The sequence below is a fragment of the Eubalaena glacialis genome, chromosome 9 (assembly GCF_028564815.1).
Source record: "Eubalaena glacialis isolate mEubGla1 chromosome 9, mEubGla1.1.hap2.+ XY, whole genome shotgun sequence".
Taxonomy (NCBI): domain Eukaryota; kingdom Metazoa; phylum Chordata; class Mammalia; order Artiodactyla; family Balaenidae; genus Eubalaena; species Eubalaena glacialis.
The window spans coordinates 29196224-29218703 of NC_083724.1; the positions used below are offsets into that span (position 1 = coordinate 29196224).

The 22480-nt window shown below is 39.4% G+C and overlaps 1 pseudogene; it reads left to right on the plus strand.

The window, feature by feature from the left end:
* The first annotated feature begins 12343 nt into the window (after window positions 1-12343).
* Window positions 12344-13232, plus strand: LOC133098304 (olfactory receptor 13C9-like; annotated as a pseudogene).
* The last annotated feature ends 9248 nt before the right edge of the window (window positions 13233-22480 follow it).

The window sequence follows — 22480 nt, forward strand, 5'->3', positions numbered from 1 at the left end:
GCCCGAGAGGCTTGTCTGCTTAGCCGCCGGGGCGGGCGGGGCCTGGGAGCTGGGGCTCGGGCTTCGGTGCTAGCCGGGAGGGAGTCCGGGAAAAAGACTGCAGCTGCCAAAGAGGCAAGAGAATTTTTCTTGCCTCTTTGTTTCGCGGCGCGCAAGGAGAGGGGATTCAGAGCGCCGCCTAAACGAGCTCCAGAGACGGGCGCGAGCCGCGGCTATCAGCGCGGATCCCACAGCAACAGGGACGCAGAGGGAAAAACGGAGAGATTCCCGCACAGAGGCTCGGCGCCGAGCAGCACTCACCAGCCCGAGAGGCTTGTCTGCTCACCCGCCGGGGCGGGCGGGGGCTGGGAGCTGAGGCGCGGGCTTCGGTCGGATCCCAGGGAGAGGACTGGGGTTGGCTGCGTGAACACAGCCTGAAGGGTCTAGCGCACCACAACTAGCCGGGAGGGTGCACGAGAAAAAGTCTGCAGCTGCCGAAGAGGCAGGAGACTTTTTCTTGCCTCTTTGTTTCGCGGCGCGCAAGGAGAGGGGATTCAGAGCGCCACTTAAACGAACTCCAGAGACGGGCGCGAGCCGCGGCTATCAGCGCGGACCCCAGAGACGGGCATGAGACGCTAAGGCTGCTGCTGCCGCCACCAAACAGCCTGTGGGCGAGCACAGGTCATTCTCCACACCGCCCCTCCAGGGAGCCTGTGCAGCCCGCCACGGCCAGGCTCCCGTAATCCGGGGACAACTTCCCCGGGAGAGCGCACGGCGTGCCAGGCTGCTGCAACGTCACGCCGTCTTCTGCCGCCGCAGGCTCGCCCCGCCTCCTCTGTACTGCTCCCTCCCCCCGGCATGACTGAGCCAGAGCCCCCGAATCAGCTGCTCCTTTAACCCCGTTCTGTCTGGGCGGGGAACAGACGCCCTCAGGGGACCTACATGCAGAGGCGGGTCCAAATCCAAAGCTGAACCCCGGGAGCTGTACGAACAAAGAAGAGAAAGGGAAATCTCTGCCAGCAGCCTCAGAAGCAGCGGATTAAAGCTGCACAAACAACTTGATGTGCCTGCATCTGTTGAATACCTGAATAGACAACGAATCATCCCAAATTTAGGAGATGGACTTTGGGAGCAGGATATATTAACTTTTCCCCTTTTCCTTTTTTTTGTGAGTGTAGATGTGTATGCTTCTGGGTGAGATTTTGTCTGTATAGCTTTGCTCTCACCGTTAGTCCTAGGGTTAGGTCCGTCCGTTTTTTTTTTTTTTTTTTTTGGCTTAAAAATTTTTTTTTTCCCTAATAAATGTTTTCTTAATAATTTTTTCCTTATTTTCTATTTTTAAAAAAAATTTTTAATAAGTTTTTTCATATTTTTTATTTTAAAAAATTAAAAAATTTTTTTTCTTAATAAATTTTTTCTAAATAATTTTTTTCTTATTTTTAGTATAAAAAATTAATAAATCTATTTTTAAAAATTAAAAAAAATTTTTTTTTCTTAATAAATTTACTCTTAATAATTTTTTTTCTTATTTTTTATTATAATTGCTTTATTTTATTTTATTTTATCCTCTTTTTTTCTTTCTTTCCATTTTTTCTCCCTTTTATTCTGAGCCGTGTGGATGAAAGGCTCTTGGTGCTCCAGCCAGGCATCAGGGCTGTGCCTCTGAGGTGGGAGAGCCAACTTCAGGACACTGGTCCACAAGAGACCTCCCAGCTCCACGTAATACCAAACGGCGAAAATCTCTCACAGATCTCCATCTCAACATCAAGACCCAGCTTCACTCAACGACCAGCAAGCTACAGTGCTGGACACCCTATGCCAAACAACTAGCAAGAGAGGAACACAGCCCCATCCATTAACAGAGAGGCTGCCTAAAATCATAATAAGGCCACAGACACCCCAAAACACACCACCAGACGTGGACAAACCCACCAGAAAGACAACATCCAGCCTCATCCACCAGAACACAGGCACTAGTTCCCTCCACCAGGAAACCTACACAACCCACTGAACCAACCTTAGCCACTGGGGACAGATACCAAAAACAACGGGAACTACGAACCTGCAGCCTGTGAAAAGGAGACCCCAAACACAGTAAGATAAGCAAAATGAGAAGACAGAAAAACACACAGCAGATGAAGGAGCAGGGTCAAAACACACCAGACCTAACAAATGAAGAGGAAATAGGTAGTCTACCTGAAAAAGAATTCAGAATAATGATAGTAAGGATGATCCAAAGTCTTGGAAATAGAATAGACAAAATGCAAGAAACATTTAACAAGGACGTAGAAGAACTAAAGAGGAACCAAGAAACGATGACAAGCACAATAAATGAAATTAAAAATACTCTAGATGGGATCAATAGCAGAATAACTGAGGCAGAAGAACGGATAAGTGACCTGGAAGATAAAATGGTGGAAATAACTACTGCAGACCAGAATAAAGAAAAAAGAATGAAAAGAACTGAGGACAGTCTCAGAGACCTCTGGGACAACATTAAACGCACCAACATTCGAATTATAGGGGTCCCAGAAGAAGAAGAGAAAAAGAAAGGGACTGAGAAAATATTTGAAGAGATTATAGTTGAAAACTTCCCTAATATGGGAAAGGAAATAGTTAATCAAGTCCTGGAAGCACAGAGAGTCCCATACAGGATAAATCCAAGGAGAAACACACCAAGACACATATTAATCAAACTATCAAAAATTAAATATAAAGAAAACATATTAAAAGCAGCAAGGGAAAAACAACAGATAACACACAAGGGCATCCCCATAAGGTTAACAGCTGATCTTTCAGCAGAAACGCTGCAAGCCAGAAGGGAGTGGCAGGATATACTTAAAGTGATGAAGGAGAAAAACCTACAACCAAGATTACTCTACCCAGCAAGGATCTCATTCAGATTTGATGGAGAAATTAAAACCTTTACAGACAAGCAAAAGCTGAGAGAGTTCAGCACCACCAAACCAGCTTTACAACAAATGCTAAAGGAACTTCTCTAGGCAAGAAACACAAGAGAAGGAAAACACCTACAATAACAAACGCAAAACATTTAAGAAAATGGGAATAGGAACATACATATCGATAATTACCTTAAATGTAAATGGATTAAATGCTCCCACCAAAAGACACAGACTGGCTGAATGGATACAAAAACAAGACCCATATATATGCTGTCTACAAGAGACCCACTTCAGACCTAGAGACACATACAGACTGAAAGTGAGGGGATGGAAAAAGATATTCCATGCAAATGGAAATCAAAAGAAAGCTGGAGTAGCAATTCTCATATCAGACAAAATAGACTTTAAAATAAAGACAATTACAAGAGACAAAGACGGACACTATATAATGATCAAGGGATCGATCCAAGAGGAAGGTATAACAATTGTAAATATTTATGCACCCAACATAGGAGCACCTCAATACATAAGGCAAATACTAACAGCCATAAAAGGGGAAATCGACAGTAACACAATCATAGTAGGGGACTTTAACACCCCACTTTCACCAATGGACAGATCATCCAAAATGAAAATAAATAAGGAAACACAAACTTTAAATGATACATTAAACAAGATGGACTTAATTGATATTTATAGGACATTCCACCCAAAAACAACAGAATACACATTTTTCTCAAGTGCTCATGGAACATTCTCCAGGATAGATCATATCTTGGGTCACAAATCAAGCCTTGGTAAATTTAAAAAAATTGAAATCGTATCAAGTATCTTTTCCGACCACAACGCTATGAGACTAGATATCAATTACAGGAAAATATCTGTAAAAAATACAAACACATGGAGGCTACACAATACACTACTTAATAACGAAGTGATCACTGAAGAAATCAAAGGGGAAATCAAAAAATACCTAGAAACAAATGACAATGGAGACACGACGATCCAAAACCTATGGGATGCAGCAAAAGCAGTTCTAAGAGGGAAGTTTATAGCAATACAAGCCTACATCAAGAAACAGGAAACATCTCGAATAAACAACCTAACCTTGCACCTGAAGCAATTAGAGAAAGAAGAACAAAAAAACCCCAAAGCTAGCAGAAGGAAAGAAATCATAAAGATCAGATCAGAAATAAATGAAAAAGAAATGAAGGAAACAATAGCAAAAATCAATGAAACTAAAAGCTGGTTCTTTGAGAAGATAAACAAAATTGATAAACCATTAGCCAGACTCATCAAGAGAAAAAAGGAGAAGACTCAAATTAATAGAATTAGAAATGAAAAAGGAGAAGTAACCACTGACACTGCAGAAATACAAACGATCATAAGAGATTACTACAAGCAACTCTATGCTAATAAAATGGACAACCTGGAAGAAATGGACAGATTCTTAGAAATGCACAACCTGCCGAGACTGAACCAGGAAGAAATAGAAAATATGAACAGACCAATCACAAGCACTGAAATTGAAACTGTGATTAAAAATCTTCCAACACACAAAAGCCCAGGACCAGATGGCTTCACAGGCGAATTCTATCAAACATTTAGAGAAGAGCTAACACCTATCCTTCTCAAACTCTTCCAAAATATTGCAGAGGGAGGAACACTCCCCAACTCATTCTACGAGGCCACCATCACCCTGATACCAAAACCAGGCAAAGATGTCACAAAGAAAGAAAACTACAGGCCAATATCACTGATGAACATAGATGCAAAAATCCTCAACAAAATACTAGCAAACAGAATCCAACAGCACATTAAAAGGATCATACACCATGATCAAGTGTGGTTTATTCCAGGAATGCAAGGATTCTTCAATATACGCAAATCAATCAACGTGATACATCATATTAACAAATTGAAGGAGAAAAACCATATGATCATCTCAATAGATGCAGAGAAAGCTTTCTACAAAATTCAACACCCATTTATGATAAAAGTCCTGCAGAAAGTAGGCATAGAGGGAACTTTCCTCAACATAATAAAGGCCGTATATGACAAACCCACAGCCAACATTGTCCTCAATGGTGAAAAACTGAAACCATTTCCACTAAGATCAGGAACAAGACAAGGTTGCCCACTCTCACCACTATTATTCAACATAGTTTTGGAAGTGTTAGCCACAGCAATCAGAGACGAAAAAGAAATAAAAGGAATCCAAATCGGAAAAGAAGAAGTAAAGCTGTCACTGTTTGCAGATGACATGATACTATACATAGAGAATCCAAAAGATGCTACCAGAAAACTACTAGAGCTAATCAATGAATTTGGTAAAGTAGCAGGATACAAAATTAATGCACAGAAATCTCTTGCATTCCTGTATACTAATGATGAAAAATCTGAAAGTGAAATTAAGAAAACACTCCCGTTTACCATCGCAACAAAAAGAATAAAATACCTAGGAATAAACCTACCTAAGGAGACAAAAGACCTGTATGCAGAAAATTATAGGACACTGATGAAAGAAATTAAAGATGATACAAATAGATGGAGAGATATACCATGTTCTTGGATTGGAAGAATAAACATTGTGAAAATGACTCTGCTACCCAAAGCAATCTACAGATTCAATGCAATCCCTATCAAACTACCACTGGCATTTTTCACAGAACTAGAACAAAAAATTTCACAATTTGTATGGAAACACAAAAGACCCCGAATAGCCAAAGCAATCTTGAGAACGAAAAATGGAGCTGGAGGAATCAGGCTCCCTGACTTCAGACTATATTACAAAGCTACAGTAATCAAGACAGTTTGGTACTGGCACAAAAACAGAAATATAGATCAATGGAACAGGATAGAAAGCCCAGAGATAAGCCCACGCACATATGGTCACCTTATCTTTGATAAAGGAGGCAAGCATATACAGTGGAGAAAAGACAGCCTCTTCAATAAGTGGTGCTGGGAAAATTGGACAGGTACATGTAAAAGTATGAAATTAGAACACTCCCTAACACCATACACAAAAATAAACTCAAAATGGATTAAAGACCTAAGTGTAAGGCCAGACACTATCAAACTCTTACAGGAAAACATAGGCAGAACACTGTATGACATAAGTCACAGCAAGATCCTTTTTGACCCAGGTCCTAGAGAAATGGAAATAAAAACACAAATAAACAAATGGGACCTAATGAAACTTAAAAGCTTTTGCACAGCAAAGGAAACCATAAACAAGACCAAAAGACAACCCTCAGAATGGGAGAAAATATTTGCAAATGAAGCAACGGACAAAGGATTAATCTCCAAGATTTACAAGCAGCTCATGCAGCTCAATAACAAAAAAACAAACAACCCAATCCAAAAATGGGCAGAAGACCTAAATAGACATTTCTCCAAAGAAGAGATACAGATTGCCAACAGACACATGAAAGAATGCTCAACATCATTAATCATTAGAGAAATGCAAATCAAAACTACCATGAGGTATCATCTCACACCGGTCAGAATGGCCATCATCAAAAAATGTAGAAACAATAAATGCTGGAGAGGGTGTGGAGAAAAGGGAACACTCTTGCACTGTTGGTGGGAATGTAAATTGATACAGCCACTATGGAGAACAGTATGGAGGTTCCTTAAAAAACTAAAAATAGAACTACCATATGACCCAGCAATCCCACTACTGGGCATATACCCTGAGAAAACCATAATTCAGAAAGAGTCATGTACCAAAATATTCATTGCAGCTCTGTTTACAATAGCCAGGACATGGAAGCAACCTAGGTGTCCATCATCGGATGAATGGATAAAGAAGATGTGGCACATATATACAATGGAATATTACTCAGCCATAAAAAGAAATGAAATGGAGGTGTTTGTAATGAGGTGGATGGAGTTAGAGTCTGTCATACAGAGTGAAGTAAGTCAGAAAGAGAAAAACAAATACAGTATGCTAACACATATATATGGAATCTAAGGGAAAAAAAAAAAAAAAAAAAAAGAGGTCATGAAGAACCTAGTGGCAAGACGGGAATAAAGACACAGACCTACTAGAGAATGGACTTGAGGATATGAGGAGGGGGAGGGGTGAGATGTGACAGGCTGAGAGAGTGTCATGGACATATATACACTACCAAATGTAAAATAGATAACTAGTGGGAAGCAGCCGCATAGCACAGGGAGATCAGCTCGGTGCTTTGTGACCACCTAGAGGGGTGGGATAGGGAGGGTGGGAGGGAGGGAGATGCAAGAGGGAAGAGATATGGCAACATATGTATATGTGTAACTGATTCACTTTGTTGTAAAGCAGAAGCTAGCACACCATTGTAAAGCAATTATACTTCAATAAAGATGTTTTAAAAAAAAAAAATGCCACTCATATTCACATAGCACATGTTTCAGAGTTCTGAGTTTCAGAGCCAAATGCAGTAATTATTAGAAAATATTGTACAATAAAACCCTTTTTCTCTTTACTCACTAATTGATTAACAAATTAACAAATTTGAATTAAATAACTAATATATATAAAATTCTTACAAGAATGCCTAGAAATTTGTATATTATTATTATTATTAATAACTAAGAGTTAATGTGGCTAAAAGAGGTCTTTCTGCTATATTATCAGTAAGACATAGTAGGATAAACAAGGGTCTGGACAAAAACCATCAGAATATGTTTGGATTAAGGATTCCAGCAGTATATGATAATAGATTGAGAATGGGATAAAACACATTCTCAAGACTTCTGATTGGTTATTTGAAATACAGTAATGGATCTAATATAATTAAATCTTTAGGACATTATTCTTGAAGTTTTCAAAAGTTTTTAACATCTTTTCCCTGAAGCGATTTAAAGTTATGGCTTAGAAAATTGCATGAGTCCCTGAGAGGAAGAAATATTTAAATTGCCTTCCTGAGCCAAGAGAAGATTCTTTAGAGAATTTCCTGGGTCTTCACAATGGGGCAGTGTTTCCACCTGGGCTTGAAGGGCAAATGAAATCTTCCATATTCTCAAATATTCATTTTCCTCTTACTTTTGTACTAGCAGAACCAAAATATACTCCCTTTGTAAACCATCTTATTTGGCTCTAATGAATAGAAGCTTTTAAAACAATTTTGAAATAGTACCTTTGCTATCAGTGTTTTCCAGAAAAGTCCTGTGACATTATGGCTCCTCAGTGGTTACACCTTCAGAAATTTATCAACGCCATGGAAAATTGTGTGCAATAGGCTACAAATAGACCAGTGCAACAATCTGCTGTGTGTTACAACCTAGGAGGCAAGTCGACCTTCCATTTAAGGCAATTGCTGAAAACGTACTAATAACACCAATCCAAGGGGATATCAGTTCAGTGAACTGAGTTGAATATTGAACTGGTGATAGAATATTTCTTATTATGAAGAGTCTATAGAGAATAGGAATTTAAAAAATTCTAAGATGATATTTTCTTTGATATACTGAGAAAAAGGAGAAAAATGAAAAATATGACCCAAAGAGTAATTTGAAACTGGAAGTAATTTGAATATCCAAAAAATATGGATATATAGGTCAAGAATTTATCTTACTGGGAATAAAGATTTATTTAGCCAGAATATAGATTCCTGGTCCGTGATTCAGTGTAAGTGCCTACATGTCTACTGGTGTCATTTCTTATTGGTCCAATGAGGTTGGAAAAATAGGCAGCAGATTTGCACTCTTATCCAGAACATAAAGTAGGCTGGTGTCACCAAAGCTGCGATTCTGTAACAATTTACCTTATGGCACCAGTTCAGTTTTCTTTGGTTTGGTCTACAAATGTTTTTCCAGCACTAATCATGAACAGACAGGCGGTCCCTGTCCTGGAGCCCCTCACTGGGGGTGCTATTTGGAAAACTTTATTACTTGTTTGAATACATCTTTTCGTTTGTGTAAAAGGAAATGAAGAGGAACAATGAGTCCTTAGCTAATAGGAAAGAATTTTGACTTTCATAGTTATGTGTGCATGAGTATTTGGGGAATTGTTTTGAGAAATTTTAATTATTTTGTTGTTGGTGGTGATGCATTCCGGTGGTAACTTTAGACATAATATTTGTGACCCAACCCCCCACACACATACACTCATTTAACTTTTAGATAAATGAATTGAAATAGCCTTTTAAAAAAAAGTCAACCTGTGAGTTCCTTGTTTTATATGGCATTGGCCTTTGCTATAGTGATATAACACTCTTCATACAAAGTGAGTAGAGTTTGGCATCAATATCATATCAGGTATGATGAAAATTTGTATGTTGGTTGAGTAAGAAGAAACCAGATACCTGACCAGTTTTGACTGATAAAAATTTAAAGGTACTTTTTTAGGAGTGAAAACTGGGGAAAGAAACATGGAAGAACTTGAAAAAAATGAAGTCAATGGAAGATGAAGGAAACCAAAACAGTATTTACCTTATGCCAGATTGTTTATAGGCATTTAAAAATTTTTTCTCCCAAGAACACCACAATGAGACTATTAAAATCCCCACGGTATAGGTGAGAATATTGAGATGCAAAAGTTAAGTAAATTGCCCAAGGTCACATAGCTAGTACCTGGACCTGTTAGCAGAGAGGATATGGATGAAGGACCCTAGCCCTGTGGTCACTGCTGGCCAAAGACAGGCTTAATCCATACAGAAATCATGTTTAGTGTGTGTTCATATGCTCTTCACAAAGACAGAGGCCTGTCATCGAGCCGGTCCACTCAGAAAAGGGTTTCAGTGAGGCCTGAGTGGAGCAGCGTGGATGGAAGCTACAGCTTTTAGTGGGTGTGGGCCCCCAGGTGGGATAAGTTTGGGAACAGTGGAAGCTGGGAAAACAGGAAGCGGAGGCCAGTGCGGCTGTTTCTGCAGCACAGACTTGCCACAGGCCCTCTCGCTGGGTAGCGCTTTGAGCTTCTGCCTGTCCACAGTGAAGGCCACGCCACCTCAAAGCCCATTTCCTCCAAACTTGATAGCGGCCTCCTCCTCTCCGTGGCTGGGCCTGTGGAGGGTGCAGTCGTATACATTGTGATGTAATATTTTCAACATCTTGCGACTTCATGCTAGAAGTTTTCTATTGTCTGTAGAACCTTTTTATAGAAATACTAAAGCACACCTGCATGTCAGTAAAAATCTCAACTTCATACCAAAAAATGGTTATTCTTTCCAGTAGACAAAGTGAGCTTACAGCATAAAACTGCTTCTCAATCATCATTTACCGGGTAATTGGGACTTGGGGGACTTTATTTATCACCTAGCATTAAGAAGGTGAATCTGGGACTCAGAGTAAAAAAAGCATGCATCTTTGGGGTATAAAAGAATCCAAAAGCATAAACAGTTGGGTTAATTGAAATAATGGAAAAATAAGATGAAAGGAGAAGTACCCTAATAGTGGCCAAAGGCAGGTATAGGTGATTAGAAGCTGGTTGAATAGGTCCAAAGGATTCACTTCAGACCTAAATTTTGCACCAAGTTTCTTGAATAAGAAGAAATGGTCTATACATCAAGTACCTGTTTATTTTGTAGATGAATTAGAGCAGTTTCAATGGATTCTGTGTCCATGAACAAAAATATTACTGGAAATTTGTGTGTGTGTGTGTGTGTGTGTGTGTGTGTGTGTGTGTGTGTGTGTTGGGAGAGGGAGGTGCTATTTCTGAGGTAAAATTAAAAGGAATGGCCTGAGACTTTATGAGGCAAGTTCTTTGGATGCAGAACCTATTGTTTGTGCTCCCTGGGTGATGTGGATATCTCCCTGAGGAATCACTCCAAATGAGAGGTGTTAAAGAACAGAACTGTTGGAAGATGTCTTTTTGGTCACAGTCTTTCTTTGTGTCCCCTTCCATTGGACTTAAGCAGCAACCAGTTAAAATGGCAGTTAAAAGTGTTTACATTAAGAGAATGGGTAGACAAGTCACAGACTTGTAGACAGTATGTGCAAGTCATATATCTGATAATGTTTCATAGCCAGACTAGATGAAGAATTCTCAAGACTCAACAATTAGAAAACAAACAACCCAATTAAAAATGAGCAGAAGACATGAACGATACTTTACTGAAGAGAGTATAAGGATGGCAGAAAACCCCCAAACAATAGTCATTAGGGAAATGTAATTTAAAATCATGATGGGATATCACCACATACCTATTAGAATGGGAAAAATATATAATTACTGACAATATCAACTGTTGATCAGGTTGGGAAGCAACTAGAACTCTCACACATTGGAATGCAAAAATGCAGCCACTCTGGAAAACCTTTTGACAGTGTCTTATAAACATAAATATTCTTACCTCATATCATCTAGTATGCCACTCCTGGATCTTTACACTAGAAAAATGAAAGGTTGTGTTCACACAAAAATCTGGGCATAAATGTTTATAACAGCCTGTTCATTATTGCCCCACACTGGAAACAACCCTAATGTCTTTCAACAGGTAAATAGATAAACTGTAGTATATCACTACAATGGAGTACTACTCACCAGTAACAACTTGGATGAATCTCAGAGGATTTATGCTAAGTGAAAGGAGCCAGATGGCAATGGCTCATATGATTCCTTTTATATGCCATTCTGTTAAAGGGTAAACTATAGGGATAAAAAGCATATACATCTTTGCCAGGATTTACGAATGGATGAAAGGAGTGATTATAAAGTGGTAGCCCAAGGGGGTTTTTATGGTGATAGAAGAGTTCTATGTCCTGATTATTGTGATAGATGCATGAATCTGCATATGTTTTAAAATTCATAGAACTATAAGCTGAAAGAGACAAAATCAATTTTATTGTATATTTTGCTGTATGATAATTTAAAATTAAAAATGTCACTCTGTCTCTCATCAAAAAAGGTATTTTCATTGTCAGAAGACTTTAGATTACTGGGCTTCACATAAATTACACCTGTTTTTTGGCAATCAGGCCATCAGTAAACACTGGTTGGGTTTTTTGCTGACAATTTTTCCATCAGATTGACACACTTCTTTCAGCGTTTCAGTATGCAGTGGGTTACTGTTGAGTCCTCCTGACCCAGGAGCTAGGCTGCCTAAATCTCAGCTTATTATGGACCACAAGCCAGCTTGAGTTTGAGCCCATGCCTTGCTACACATCATTTATATGACTTTCGGCTTAAACTCACTTAGTTTAACTTAGATAAGTTCCTTATCTTTAAAATGATAAAAATTGTGGGGTTTACATGAGGTAATGCATGGAAAAAACCTCACACACAGTTGCTGGCTCAGAAAGAGTGATCAGTACAATTGCTTCTCCCTCATATTTCTCTTCCCATATTGTTTACTTCTTCACTCCCTTACTTTTCTCTCTTTCTCCCCTTCCCTATTTTCTTTCTGCTGTCTTCTCATTGGGTTCATGAAAAATTTCTATATTTGTGCATTGGTGAAGTTGGACTTACCATAGTAAAGAAACTATTGCTTTTTAAAAAATTATTTGAATTCTTACAGTTAAAAGAGAGAAGTAAAATGGAATGGGAAAACCAAATCATTCTGGTGGAATTTTTTCTGAAGGGGCTTTCTGGTTACCCAAGGCTTGAACTACTCTTTTTTGTGTGCTAATCTTAATAATGTATGTGGTCATCCTTCTGGGTAATGGCACCCTTATTTTAATCAGCATCTGAGACTCCCACCTTCATACCTCTATGTACTTCTTCCTGGGAACCTCTCCTCCTTGGACATCTGCTAAACCACCACCTCCATTCCCTCCACACTGTTGAGCTTCCTCTTGGAAAGAAAGACGATCTCCTTCTCTGGCTGTGCAGTGCAGATGTTCCTTGGCTTGACCATGGGGACAACAGAGTGTGTGCTCCTGGGCATGATGGCCTTTGACCGGTATGTGGCTATCTGCAACCCCTGGATCATAGGAGTTGTCAACTCTGCAGTACAAACTGTGTTTGTGGTACAGTTGCCCTTCTGCAGGAATAATGTCATCCGTCATTTCTCCTGTGAAATTCTGGCTGTCATGAAATTGACCTGTGCTGACATCTCAGGCGATGAGTTCATCATGTTTGTGGCTGCGATATTGTTCACATTGGTGCCCCTGCTCTTGATTGTCATCTCTTACTCATTAATCATTTCCAGCATCCTGAAAATCCACACTTCTCAGGGGAGAAGCAAAGCCTTCTCTACCTGCTCGGCTCATCTGATAATATTCTCTGGAACTATTCTCTTCATGTACATGAAGCCCAAGTCTAAAGAGCCACTTAATTCAGATGTCTTGGATGCTATTGACAAACTTATATCCATGTTCTATGGGGTGATGACTCCCATGATGAATCCTTTAATCAGTCTCAGAAACAAGGATGTGAAGGAAGCAGTAACACATCTATCTAACAGAAGGTTCTTTAGCAAGTGAATGGAAAAATATTGGATTGTGAACATGTTGGACATTGTTGAAGCTTGAGAATTATTTTGGGATTTTGGTTAATTTAACTTCTTTTTGAACTTTTGTATTTTATTTAAAAAAATTTTAGTAATGACAGCATTTCAAAATTATTTCATGCTTATTGTAGAGAATTTGCAAGATACAGGACAGTAGGATGAGGAAAAGAGAGAGCACCTATTACCCTAATACTTTATGAAAGATATTCTATATTCATTGCAGTATTGGAATTGGGTGTTATATGCCTCTTTATGTTCACTTTTTTATACAACATTATTTCATAAGTAATGCTTCATTAAATCTTTCAAAATAAATAAAGCTCTCTGTTGTGAAAAAATCTAAACAGAAATCCCCCAAAACACTGCACCCACATTCCAGTGGAGAGTCTTATGTTGCAGTTTCCCATTAATCTCCAAATAGTCCTAAGCCAGTAAATACTATTTTCTTGTTCAGTATTTAGAATATTTTTTTCTGTGGAACTCTAGGGATACTGAACCTTTGGGACTATAGAGGGAGTGGGTAAATGGGGCTTTTGGGTGAGCCCTATGCAATCAATCAAGATGTCCTTTTTATTTCCCTAAATTTTTTTTTCAGCTTACTTGTTAGCTTTAGCATAAAGAAAATTTTGCAAAATTAAAACTAAGTTTGAAATCCAGTCTACTACTCCAGGTGAAAATGTGGACAAGTGTTGAGTTGGATGGCGGGTCATTATCAGTGTGATTTAGAAGAAGCCAGATTTCTTTGATATCCTGAGGAAATTCCAATACTTTTTCAAATCTTAGAATATCAAAGCTCTTGATTTCTCGTGTAGACCTGCATTTATGTCTTGTCTCTGTTACTGACTAGCTTTGTGACCCTAGTGATCTGAGGAAGCAGAGGATTGGGAGATGTCAGAAGGAGGTAACATTATCTTGATTTTCCTTGGCTTTCTCCTCAAATTTTTACTCTATCTGAAGAGAACACTTCTAATTTACAGCCCAAGATGAATGAGAAAGTGTGTTCAGGAGTGAGCCACATTCTAGGAAATCCATTTGGCTGGATACATTTTATATTGATGGATCTTTAAATTCAGAGGATGTTGGGATGTTGTGGAATTTGGGGTATATTCATTTTATTTTTCCAAGTTTACTTTTTAATTTTAGTAGAAGGACTGTTAAACAGTCATGAACTCTATTTAGTTACCTCTAGCTTCTATCATCGTTATGCACAGATTAAATCTGAAGCAAAGGTTGAGACCATTGATGTATCAGATTCACACTCTGACAAAATAGGTTATAAGAACCTATTAGTTCCCATACAGCAGCTCATAGGACTTTTCCCCCCCCTAAGAATTCCAAGTAGGTGGAAAACCTCTGAAGTCAGGCATATTGTGTTTGACCCACAGGCTCTCCTGTATACTCAGACTCTAATTTTGTTTTTTCTCACAGCTTGAGTCCAACTACTTCCATAAACTCTCTGGGAATACTGATCTAGGTCCTAGTCTTATATCACATTTATAAATTTCAGCTAGAAAATTAATTAAAGCAAATAGAAATTTTAATGTGCATATTTCTCCTCAGAGGAGAACACCAGAAGTGTGTTCCCGCCTCACAGGGTTGTAGAATCAAGGCCTGAAGGAAAGAAAGGCAAGTCCCCTGTTTTGATGTACCCACGTGTTCAAATTTGCTGGGCAAATATAGTATCATTATAATATTGATATACTTATTTAATACTTGGCCTCTAGAGGGTTTTCCTTCAGAAAGTTTATTTTGAAAGCTTTTACTGTTTTTCCAGTTTCTCAATTTTTCTTAGGGTTTGTGATTTGGAAAACATAAGTTTCCTGAGAAGGAATGGCAACACCCCCGCGCTATCATTTAATAATAATAGTAAATGAAATAATTCCTTTCTGCTTAAATCACCCAGAAGATATTCTGTCATTTGTAACTAAGCCCTGATTGACACTTATGGCAAATGAGGCCTTCTTTGCTTTGGTTTGTTTAGTTTCATCTTCCGCTAACTTCCATATGCCTCTTTAGTTAGGTTCCTGTGATGCTGAGTTATTTTCTTTTCCTGTGTTCATCATGCCATTTCTTATCTTTCACCATTGATGTTATTTTCCTCTTCTTGGAACATCCTTCTCTATATTACTTCTCTCTCAAATTCTTACGACAAATTAAGAATCAGTTTAGGTCTCACCTCTTCTGCAAATTATTTCTTGATTCTGAATTGCTTGTCATTTATACTTCCATAGCACACCAAGACATCATTTTTTTTTAACATCTTTATTGGAGTATAATTGCTTTAAAATGGTGTGTTAGTTTCTGCTTTATAAAAGTCAATCAGCTATACATATACATATATCCCCATATCTCCTCCCTCTTGCATCTGCCTCCCACCCTCCCTATCCCACCCCTCTAGGTGGTTATGAAGCACTGAACTGATCTCCCTGTGTTATGTGGCTGCTTCTCACTAGCTATCTATTTTACATTCGGTAGTGTATGTATGTCCATGCCACTCTCTTACTTCATCCCAGCTTACCCTTCCCCCTCCCCGTGTCCTCAAGTCCATTCTCTACGTCTACGTCTTTATTCCTGTCCTGCCCCTAGGTTCTTCAGATTACTTCACTCTGTGTGACAGTCTCTAGGTCCATCCACCTCACTACAAATAACTCAATTTTGTTTCTTTTTATGGCTGAGAAATATTCCATTGTATATATGTGCCACATCTTCTTTGTCCATTCATCTGTTGATGGACACTTAGGTTGCTTCCATGTCCTGGCTATTGTAAATAGAGCTGCAGTGAACATTGTGGTACATGACTCTTTTTGAATTATGGTTTTCTCAGGGTATATGCCCAGTAGTGGGATTGCTGGGTCATATGGTAGTTCTGTTTTAGTTTTTTAAGGAACCTCTATACTGTTTTCCGTAGTGGCTGTATCAATTTACATTCCCACCAAGAGTGTAAGAGGGTCCCCTTTTCTCCACACCGTCTCCAGCATTTATTGTTTGTAGATTTTTTGATGATGGCCATTCTGACTGGTGTGAGGTGATACCTCATTGTAGTTTTGATTTGCATTTCTCTAATGATTAATGATGTTGAGCATCCTTTCATGTGTTTGTTGGCAATCTGTATATCTTCTTTGGAGAAATGTCTATTTAGGTCTTCTGCCCATTTTTGGATTGGGTTGCTTGTTTTTTTGATATTGAGCTGTATGAGCTGCTTGTAAATTTTGGAGATTAACCCTTTGTCAGTTGCTTCATTTGCAAATATTTTCTCCCATGCTGAGAGTTGTCTTTTCCTCTTGTTTATGTTTTCCTTTGCTGTGCAGAAGCTTTGAAGTTTCATTAGGTCCCATTTGTTTATTTGTGTTTTTATTTCCATTTCTCTAGGAGCTGGATCAAAAAGGATCTTGCTGTGATTTATGTCATAGAGTATTCTGCCTATGTTTTCCTCTAAGAGTTTTATAGTGTCTGGCCTCACATTTAGGTCTTTAATCCATTTTGAGTTTATTTTTTTGTATGGTGTTAGGGAGTGTTCTAATTTCATTCTTTTACATGTAGTTGTCCAGTTTTCCCAGCACCACTTATGGAAGAGGCTGTCTTTTCTCCATTGTATACTGTAGCCTTCTTTATCAAAAATAAGGTGAGCATATGTGTATGGGTTTATCTCTGGGCTTTCTATCCTGTTTCATTGATCTATACTTATGTTTTTGTTCCAGTACCATACTGTCTTGATTACTGTAGCTTTGTAGTATAGTCAGAAGTCCAGGAGTCTGATTCCTCCAGCTCTGTTTTTCTTTCTCAAGACCGCTTTGGCTATTCGGGGTGTTTTGTTTTTCCATACAAATTTTGAAATTTTTTGTTCTACTTCTATGAAAAATGCCATTGGTAGTTTGATAGGGATTGCATTGAATCTGTAGATTGCTTTGGATAGTATAGTCATTTTCACAATGTTGATTCTTCCAATCCAAGAACATGGTCTGTCTCTCCATCTGTTTGTATTGTCTTTAATTTCTTTCATCAGTGTCTTATAGTTTTCTGCATACAGGTCATTGTCTCCTTAGGTAGGTTTAGTCCTAGGTATTTTATTCTTTTTGTTGCAGTGGCAAATGGGTGTGTTTCCTTAATTTCTCTTTCTGATTTTTCATCATTAGTGTATAAGAATGCAAGAGATTTCTGTCCATTAATTTTGTATCCTGTTACTTTACCAAATTCATTGATTAGCTCTAGTAGTTTTCTGGTAGCATCTTTAGGATTCTCTATGTATAGTATCATGACATCTGCAAACAGTGACAGCTTTACTTCTTCTTTTCCAATTTGTATTCCTTTTATTTCTTTTTCTTCTCTGATTGCTGTGGCTAAAACTTGCAAAACTATGTTGAGTAATAATGGTGAGAGTGGACAACCTTGTCTTGTTCCTGGTCTTAGAGGAAATAGTTTCAGTTTTTCACCATTGAGAATGATGTTGGCTGTGGGTTTGTCATATATGGCCTGTATTATGTTGAGGAAAGTTCCCTCTATGCCTACTTTCTGGATGGTTTTTATCATAAATGGGTGTCTAATTTTGTCAAAAGCTTTTTCTGCATCTATTGAGATGATCATATGGTTTTTCTCTTTCAATTTGTTAATATGGTGTATCACATTGATTGATTTGTGTATATTGAAGAACCCTTGCATTCCTGGTATAAACCCCACTTGATCATGGTGTATGATCCTTTTAATGTGCTGTTGGATTCTGTTTGCTCATATTCTGTTGAGGATTTTTGCATCTATGTTCATCAGTGATATTGGCCTGTAGTTTTCTTTCTTTGTGACATCTTTGTCTGGGTTTGGTATCATGATGATGGTGGCCTCATAGAATGAGTTTGGGAGTGTTCCTCCCTCTGCCATATTTTGGAAGAGTTTGAGAAGGATAGGTGTTAGCTCTTCTCTAAATGTTTGTTAGAATTCTCCTGTGAGCCACCTGGTCCAGAGCTTTTGTTTGTGGGAAGATTTTTAATCACAGTCTCAATTTCAGTGCTTGTAATTGGTCTGTTTATATTTCTCTTTCTTCCTGGTTCAGTCTCAGAAAGTTGTGCTTTTCTAAGAATTTGTCCATTTCTTCCAGATTGTCCATTTCATTGGCATATAGTTGCTTGTAGTAATCTCTCATGATCGTTTGTATTTCTGCAGTGTCAGTTGTTACTTCTCCTTTTTCATTTGTAATTCTGTTGATTTGAGTCTTCTCCCTTTTTTTCTTGTTGAGTCTGGCTAATGGTTTATCAATTTTGTTTATCTTCTCAAAGACCCAGCTTTTAGTTTTATTGATCTTTGCTACTGTTTCCTTCATTTCTTTTTCATTTGTTTCTGATCTGATATTTATGATTTCTTTCCTTTTGCTAACTTTGGGGTTTTTGTGTTCTTCTTTCTCTAATTGCTTTAGGTGTAAGGTTAGGTTGTTTATTTGAGATGTTTCTTGTTTCTTTAGGTAGGATTGTATTGCTGTAAACTTCCCTGTTAGAACTGGTTTTGCTGCATCCCATAGGTTTTGGGTTGTCGTGTTTTCATTGTCCTTTGTTTCTAGGTATTTTTTCATTTCCTCTTTGATTTCTTAGTGATCTCTTGGTAGTGTATTGTTTAGCCTCCATGTGTTTGTATTTTTTACAGATTTTTTCCTGTAATTGATATCTAGTCTCATAGTGTTGTGGTTGGAAAAGATACTTGATACGATTTCAGTTTTCTTAAATTTACCAAGGCTTGATTTGTGACCCAAGATATGATCTATCCTGGAGAATGTGTCATGAGCACTTGAGAAGAAAGTGTATTCTTTTGTTTTTGGATGGAATGTCCTATCAGTATCAATTAAGTTCATATCATTTGATGTATCATTAAAGCTTGTGTTTCCTTATTTATTTTCATTTTGGATGATCTGTCCATTGGTGAAAGTGGAGTGTTAAAGTCCCCTACTATGATTGTGTTACTGTCGATTTCCCCTTTTATGGCTGTTAACATTTGCCTTATGTATTGAGGTGCTCCCATGTTGGGTGCATAAATATTTAAAATTGTTATATCTTCTTCTTGGGTTGATCCCTTGATCATATGTAGTGTCCTTCTTTGTCTCTTTAATAGTCTTTATTTTAAAGTCTATTTTGTCTGATATGAGAATTGCTACTCCAGCTTTCTTTTGATTTCCATTTGCATGGAATATCTTTTTCCATCCCCTCACTTTCAGTCTGTATGTGTCCCTAGGTCTGAAGTGGGTCTCTTGTAGACAGCATATACACGGGTCTTCTTTTTTTATCCATTCAGCCAGTCTATGTCTTTTGGTTGGAGCACTTAATCCATTTACATTTAAGGTAGTTATCAATATGTATGTTCCTATTACCATTTTCTTAACTGTTTTGGGTTTGTTATTGTAGGTCTTTTCCTTCTGTTTTGTTTCCTGCCTAGAGAAGTTCCTTTAGCATTTGTTGTAAAGCTGGTTTGGTGGTGCTGAATTCTCTTAGCTTTTGCTTGTCTGTAAAGGTTTTGATTTCTCCATCGAATTTGAATGAGATCTTTGTTGGGTAGAGTAATCTTGGTTGTAGGTTTTTCTCTTTCATCACTTTAAATATGTCCTGCCACTCCTTTCTGGCTTGCAGAGTTTCTGCTGAAAGATCAGCTGTTAACCTTACGGGGATTCCCTTGTATGTTATTTGTTGTTTTTCCCTTGCTGCTTTTACTATTTTTTCTTTGTATTTAATTTTTGACAGTTTGATTAATATGTGTGTTGGCGTGTTTCTCCTTGGATTTATCCTGTATGGGACTCTTTGTGCTTCCTGGACTTGATTAACTATTTCCTTTCCCATATTAGGGAAGTTTTCAACTATAATCTCTTCAAATATTTTCTGAGTCCTTTTCTTTTTCTCTTCTTCTTCTGGGACCCCTATATTTCAAATGTTGGTGCGTTCAATGTTGTCCCAGAGGTCTCTGAGACTGTCCTCAATTCTTTTCATTCCTTTTCCTTTATTCTGCTCTGTGGTAGTTATTTCCACTTTTTTTCTTCCAGGTCACTTATCCATTCTTCTGCCTCAGTTATTCTGCTATTGATTCCTTCTAGAGAATTGTAAATTTCATTTATTGTGTTGTTCATCATTGTTTGTTTGCTCTTTAGTTCTTCTACGTCCTTGTTAAACGTTTCTTGTATTTTCTCCATTCTATTTCCAAGATTTTGGATCATCTTACTATCATTACTCTGAATTCTTTTTCAGGTAGATTGCCTGTTTCCTCTTCATTTGTTTGGTCTGGTGGGTTTTTACCTTGCTCCTTCATCTGCTGTGTGTTTCTCTTGTCTTCTCATTTTGCTGCACTTACTGTGTTTGGGGTCTCCTTTTCACAGGCTGCAGGTTCGTGTTTCATGTTGTTTTCGGTGTCTGCCCCTAGTGGGTAAGGTTGGTTCAGTGGGTTGTGTAGGCTTCCTGGTGGAGGGGACTGGTGCCTGTGTTCTGGTGGATGAGGCTGGATCTTGTCTTTCTGGTGGGCAGGACTGTGGACGGTGGTGTGTTTTGGGGTGTCTGTGACCTTATTATGATTTCAGGCAGCCTCTCTGCTAATTGGTGGGGTTGTTTTTTTTGTCTTGCTAGTTGTTCGGCATAGGGTGTCCAGCACTGTAGCTTACTGGTCTTTGAGTGGAGCTGGGTGTTAGCGTTCAGATGGAGATCTCTGGGAGAGCTTTCGCCATTTGATATTACATGGAGCTGGGAGGTCTCTGGTGGACCAATGTCCTGAACTCAGCTTTCCCACCTTAGAGGCCCAGGCCTGACACCCAGCCGGAGCACCAAGGCCCTGTCAGCCACATGGCTCAGAAGAAAAGGGAGAAAAAAAGAAAGAAAGAAAGAATAAAATAAAATAAAATAAAGTTATTAAAATCAAAAAAATTTAAAATTATTAAAAATAAAAAAATTAAAAAGTAATAAAAGAAAGAAAGAAAATAGAGAGCAACCAAACCATAAAACAAATCCACCAATGATTACACATGCTAAAATACTATACTAAAAAAATTTTTTAAAAGTGGACAGACAGAACCGTAGGACAAATGGTAAAAGCAAAGCTATACAGACAAAAATCACACAAAGTCCACTGCCTCAATTTTGGGATGATTCGTTGTCTATTCAGGTATTCCAGAGATGCAGGGTACATCAAGTTGATTTGGAGATTTAATCCACTGCTCTTGAGGCTGCTGGGAGAAATTTCCCTTTCTTTTCTTTGTTTGCACAGCTCCTGGGGTTCAGCTTTGGATTTGGCCCCGCCTCTGCGTGTAGGTCGCTGGAGGGCGTCTGTTTTTCGCTCAGACAGGATGGGGTTAAAGGAGCAGCTGCTTCGGGGGCTCTGGCTCACTCAGGCCAGGGGGAGGGAGGGGTACGGAATGCAGGACGAGCCTGCGGTGGCAGAGGCTGGCGTGACGTTGCAGCAGTCTGAGGCGCGCCGTGTGTTCTCCCGGGTAAGTTGTCCCTGGATCACGGGACCCTGACAGTGGCGGGCTCCACAGGCTCCCGGGAGGGGAGGTGTAGATAGTGAGCTGTGCTTGCACACAGGCTTCATGGTGGCTTCAGCAGCAGCCTTAGCATTTCATGCCCGTCTCTGGCATCCGCACTGATAGCCGCGGCTCCCGCGCATCTCTGGAGCTCGTTTAGGCCGTGCTCTGAATCCCCTCTCCTCGCGCATCCCGAAACAATGGTCTCTTGCCTCTTCGGCAGCTCCAGACTTTCTTCCCGACTCCCTCCCGGCTAGCCGTGGCGCACTAGCCCCCTTCAGGCTGTGTTCACGCCGCCAACCCCAGTCCTCTCCCTGGGATCCGACCTCCGAAGCCTGAGCCTCAGCTCCCAGCCCCCGCCTGCCCCGGCGGGTGAGCAGACAAGCCTCTCGGGCTGGTGAATGCTGGTTGGCACCGCTCCTCTGTGCGGGAATCTCTCCGCTTTGCCCTCTGCACCCGTGTTGCTGCCCTCTCCTCCATGGCTCTGAAGTTTCCTCCCCGCCACCCCCTGTCCTCGCCAGTGAAGGGGCTTCCTAGTGTGTGGAAACCTTTCCTCCTTCACAGCTCCCTCCCAGAGGTGCAGGTCCTGTCCCTATTCTTCTGTCTCTGTTTTTTCTTTTTTCTTTTGTCCTACCCCGGTACGTGGCGAGTTTCTTTCCTTTTGGAAAGTCTGAGGTCTTCTGCCAGCGTTCAGTTGGTGTTCTGTAGGAGTTGTTCCACACGTAGATGTATTTCTGATGTATTCGTGGGGA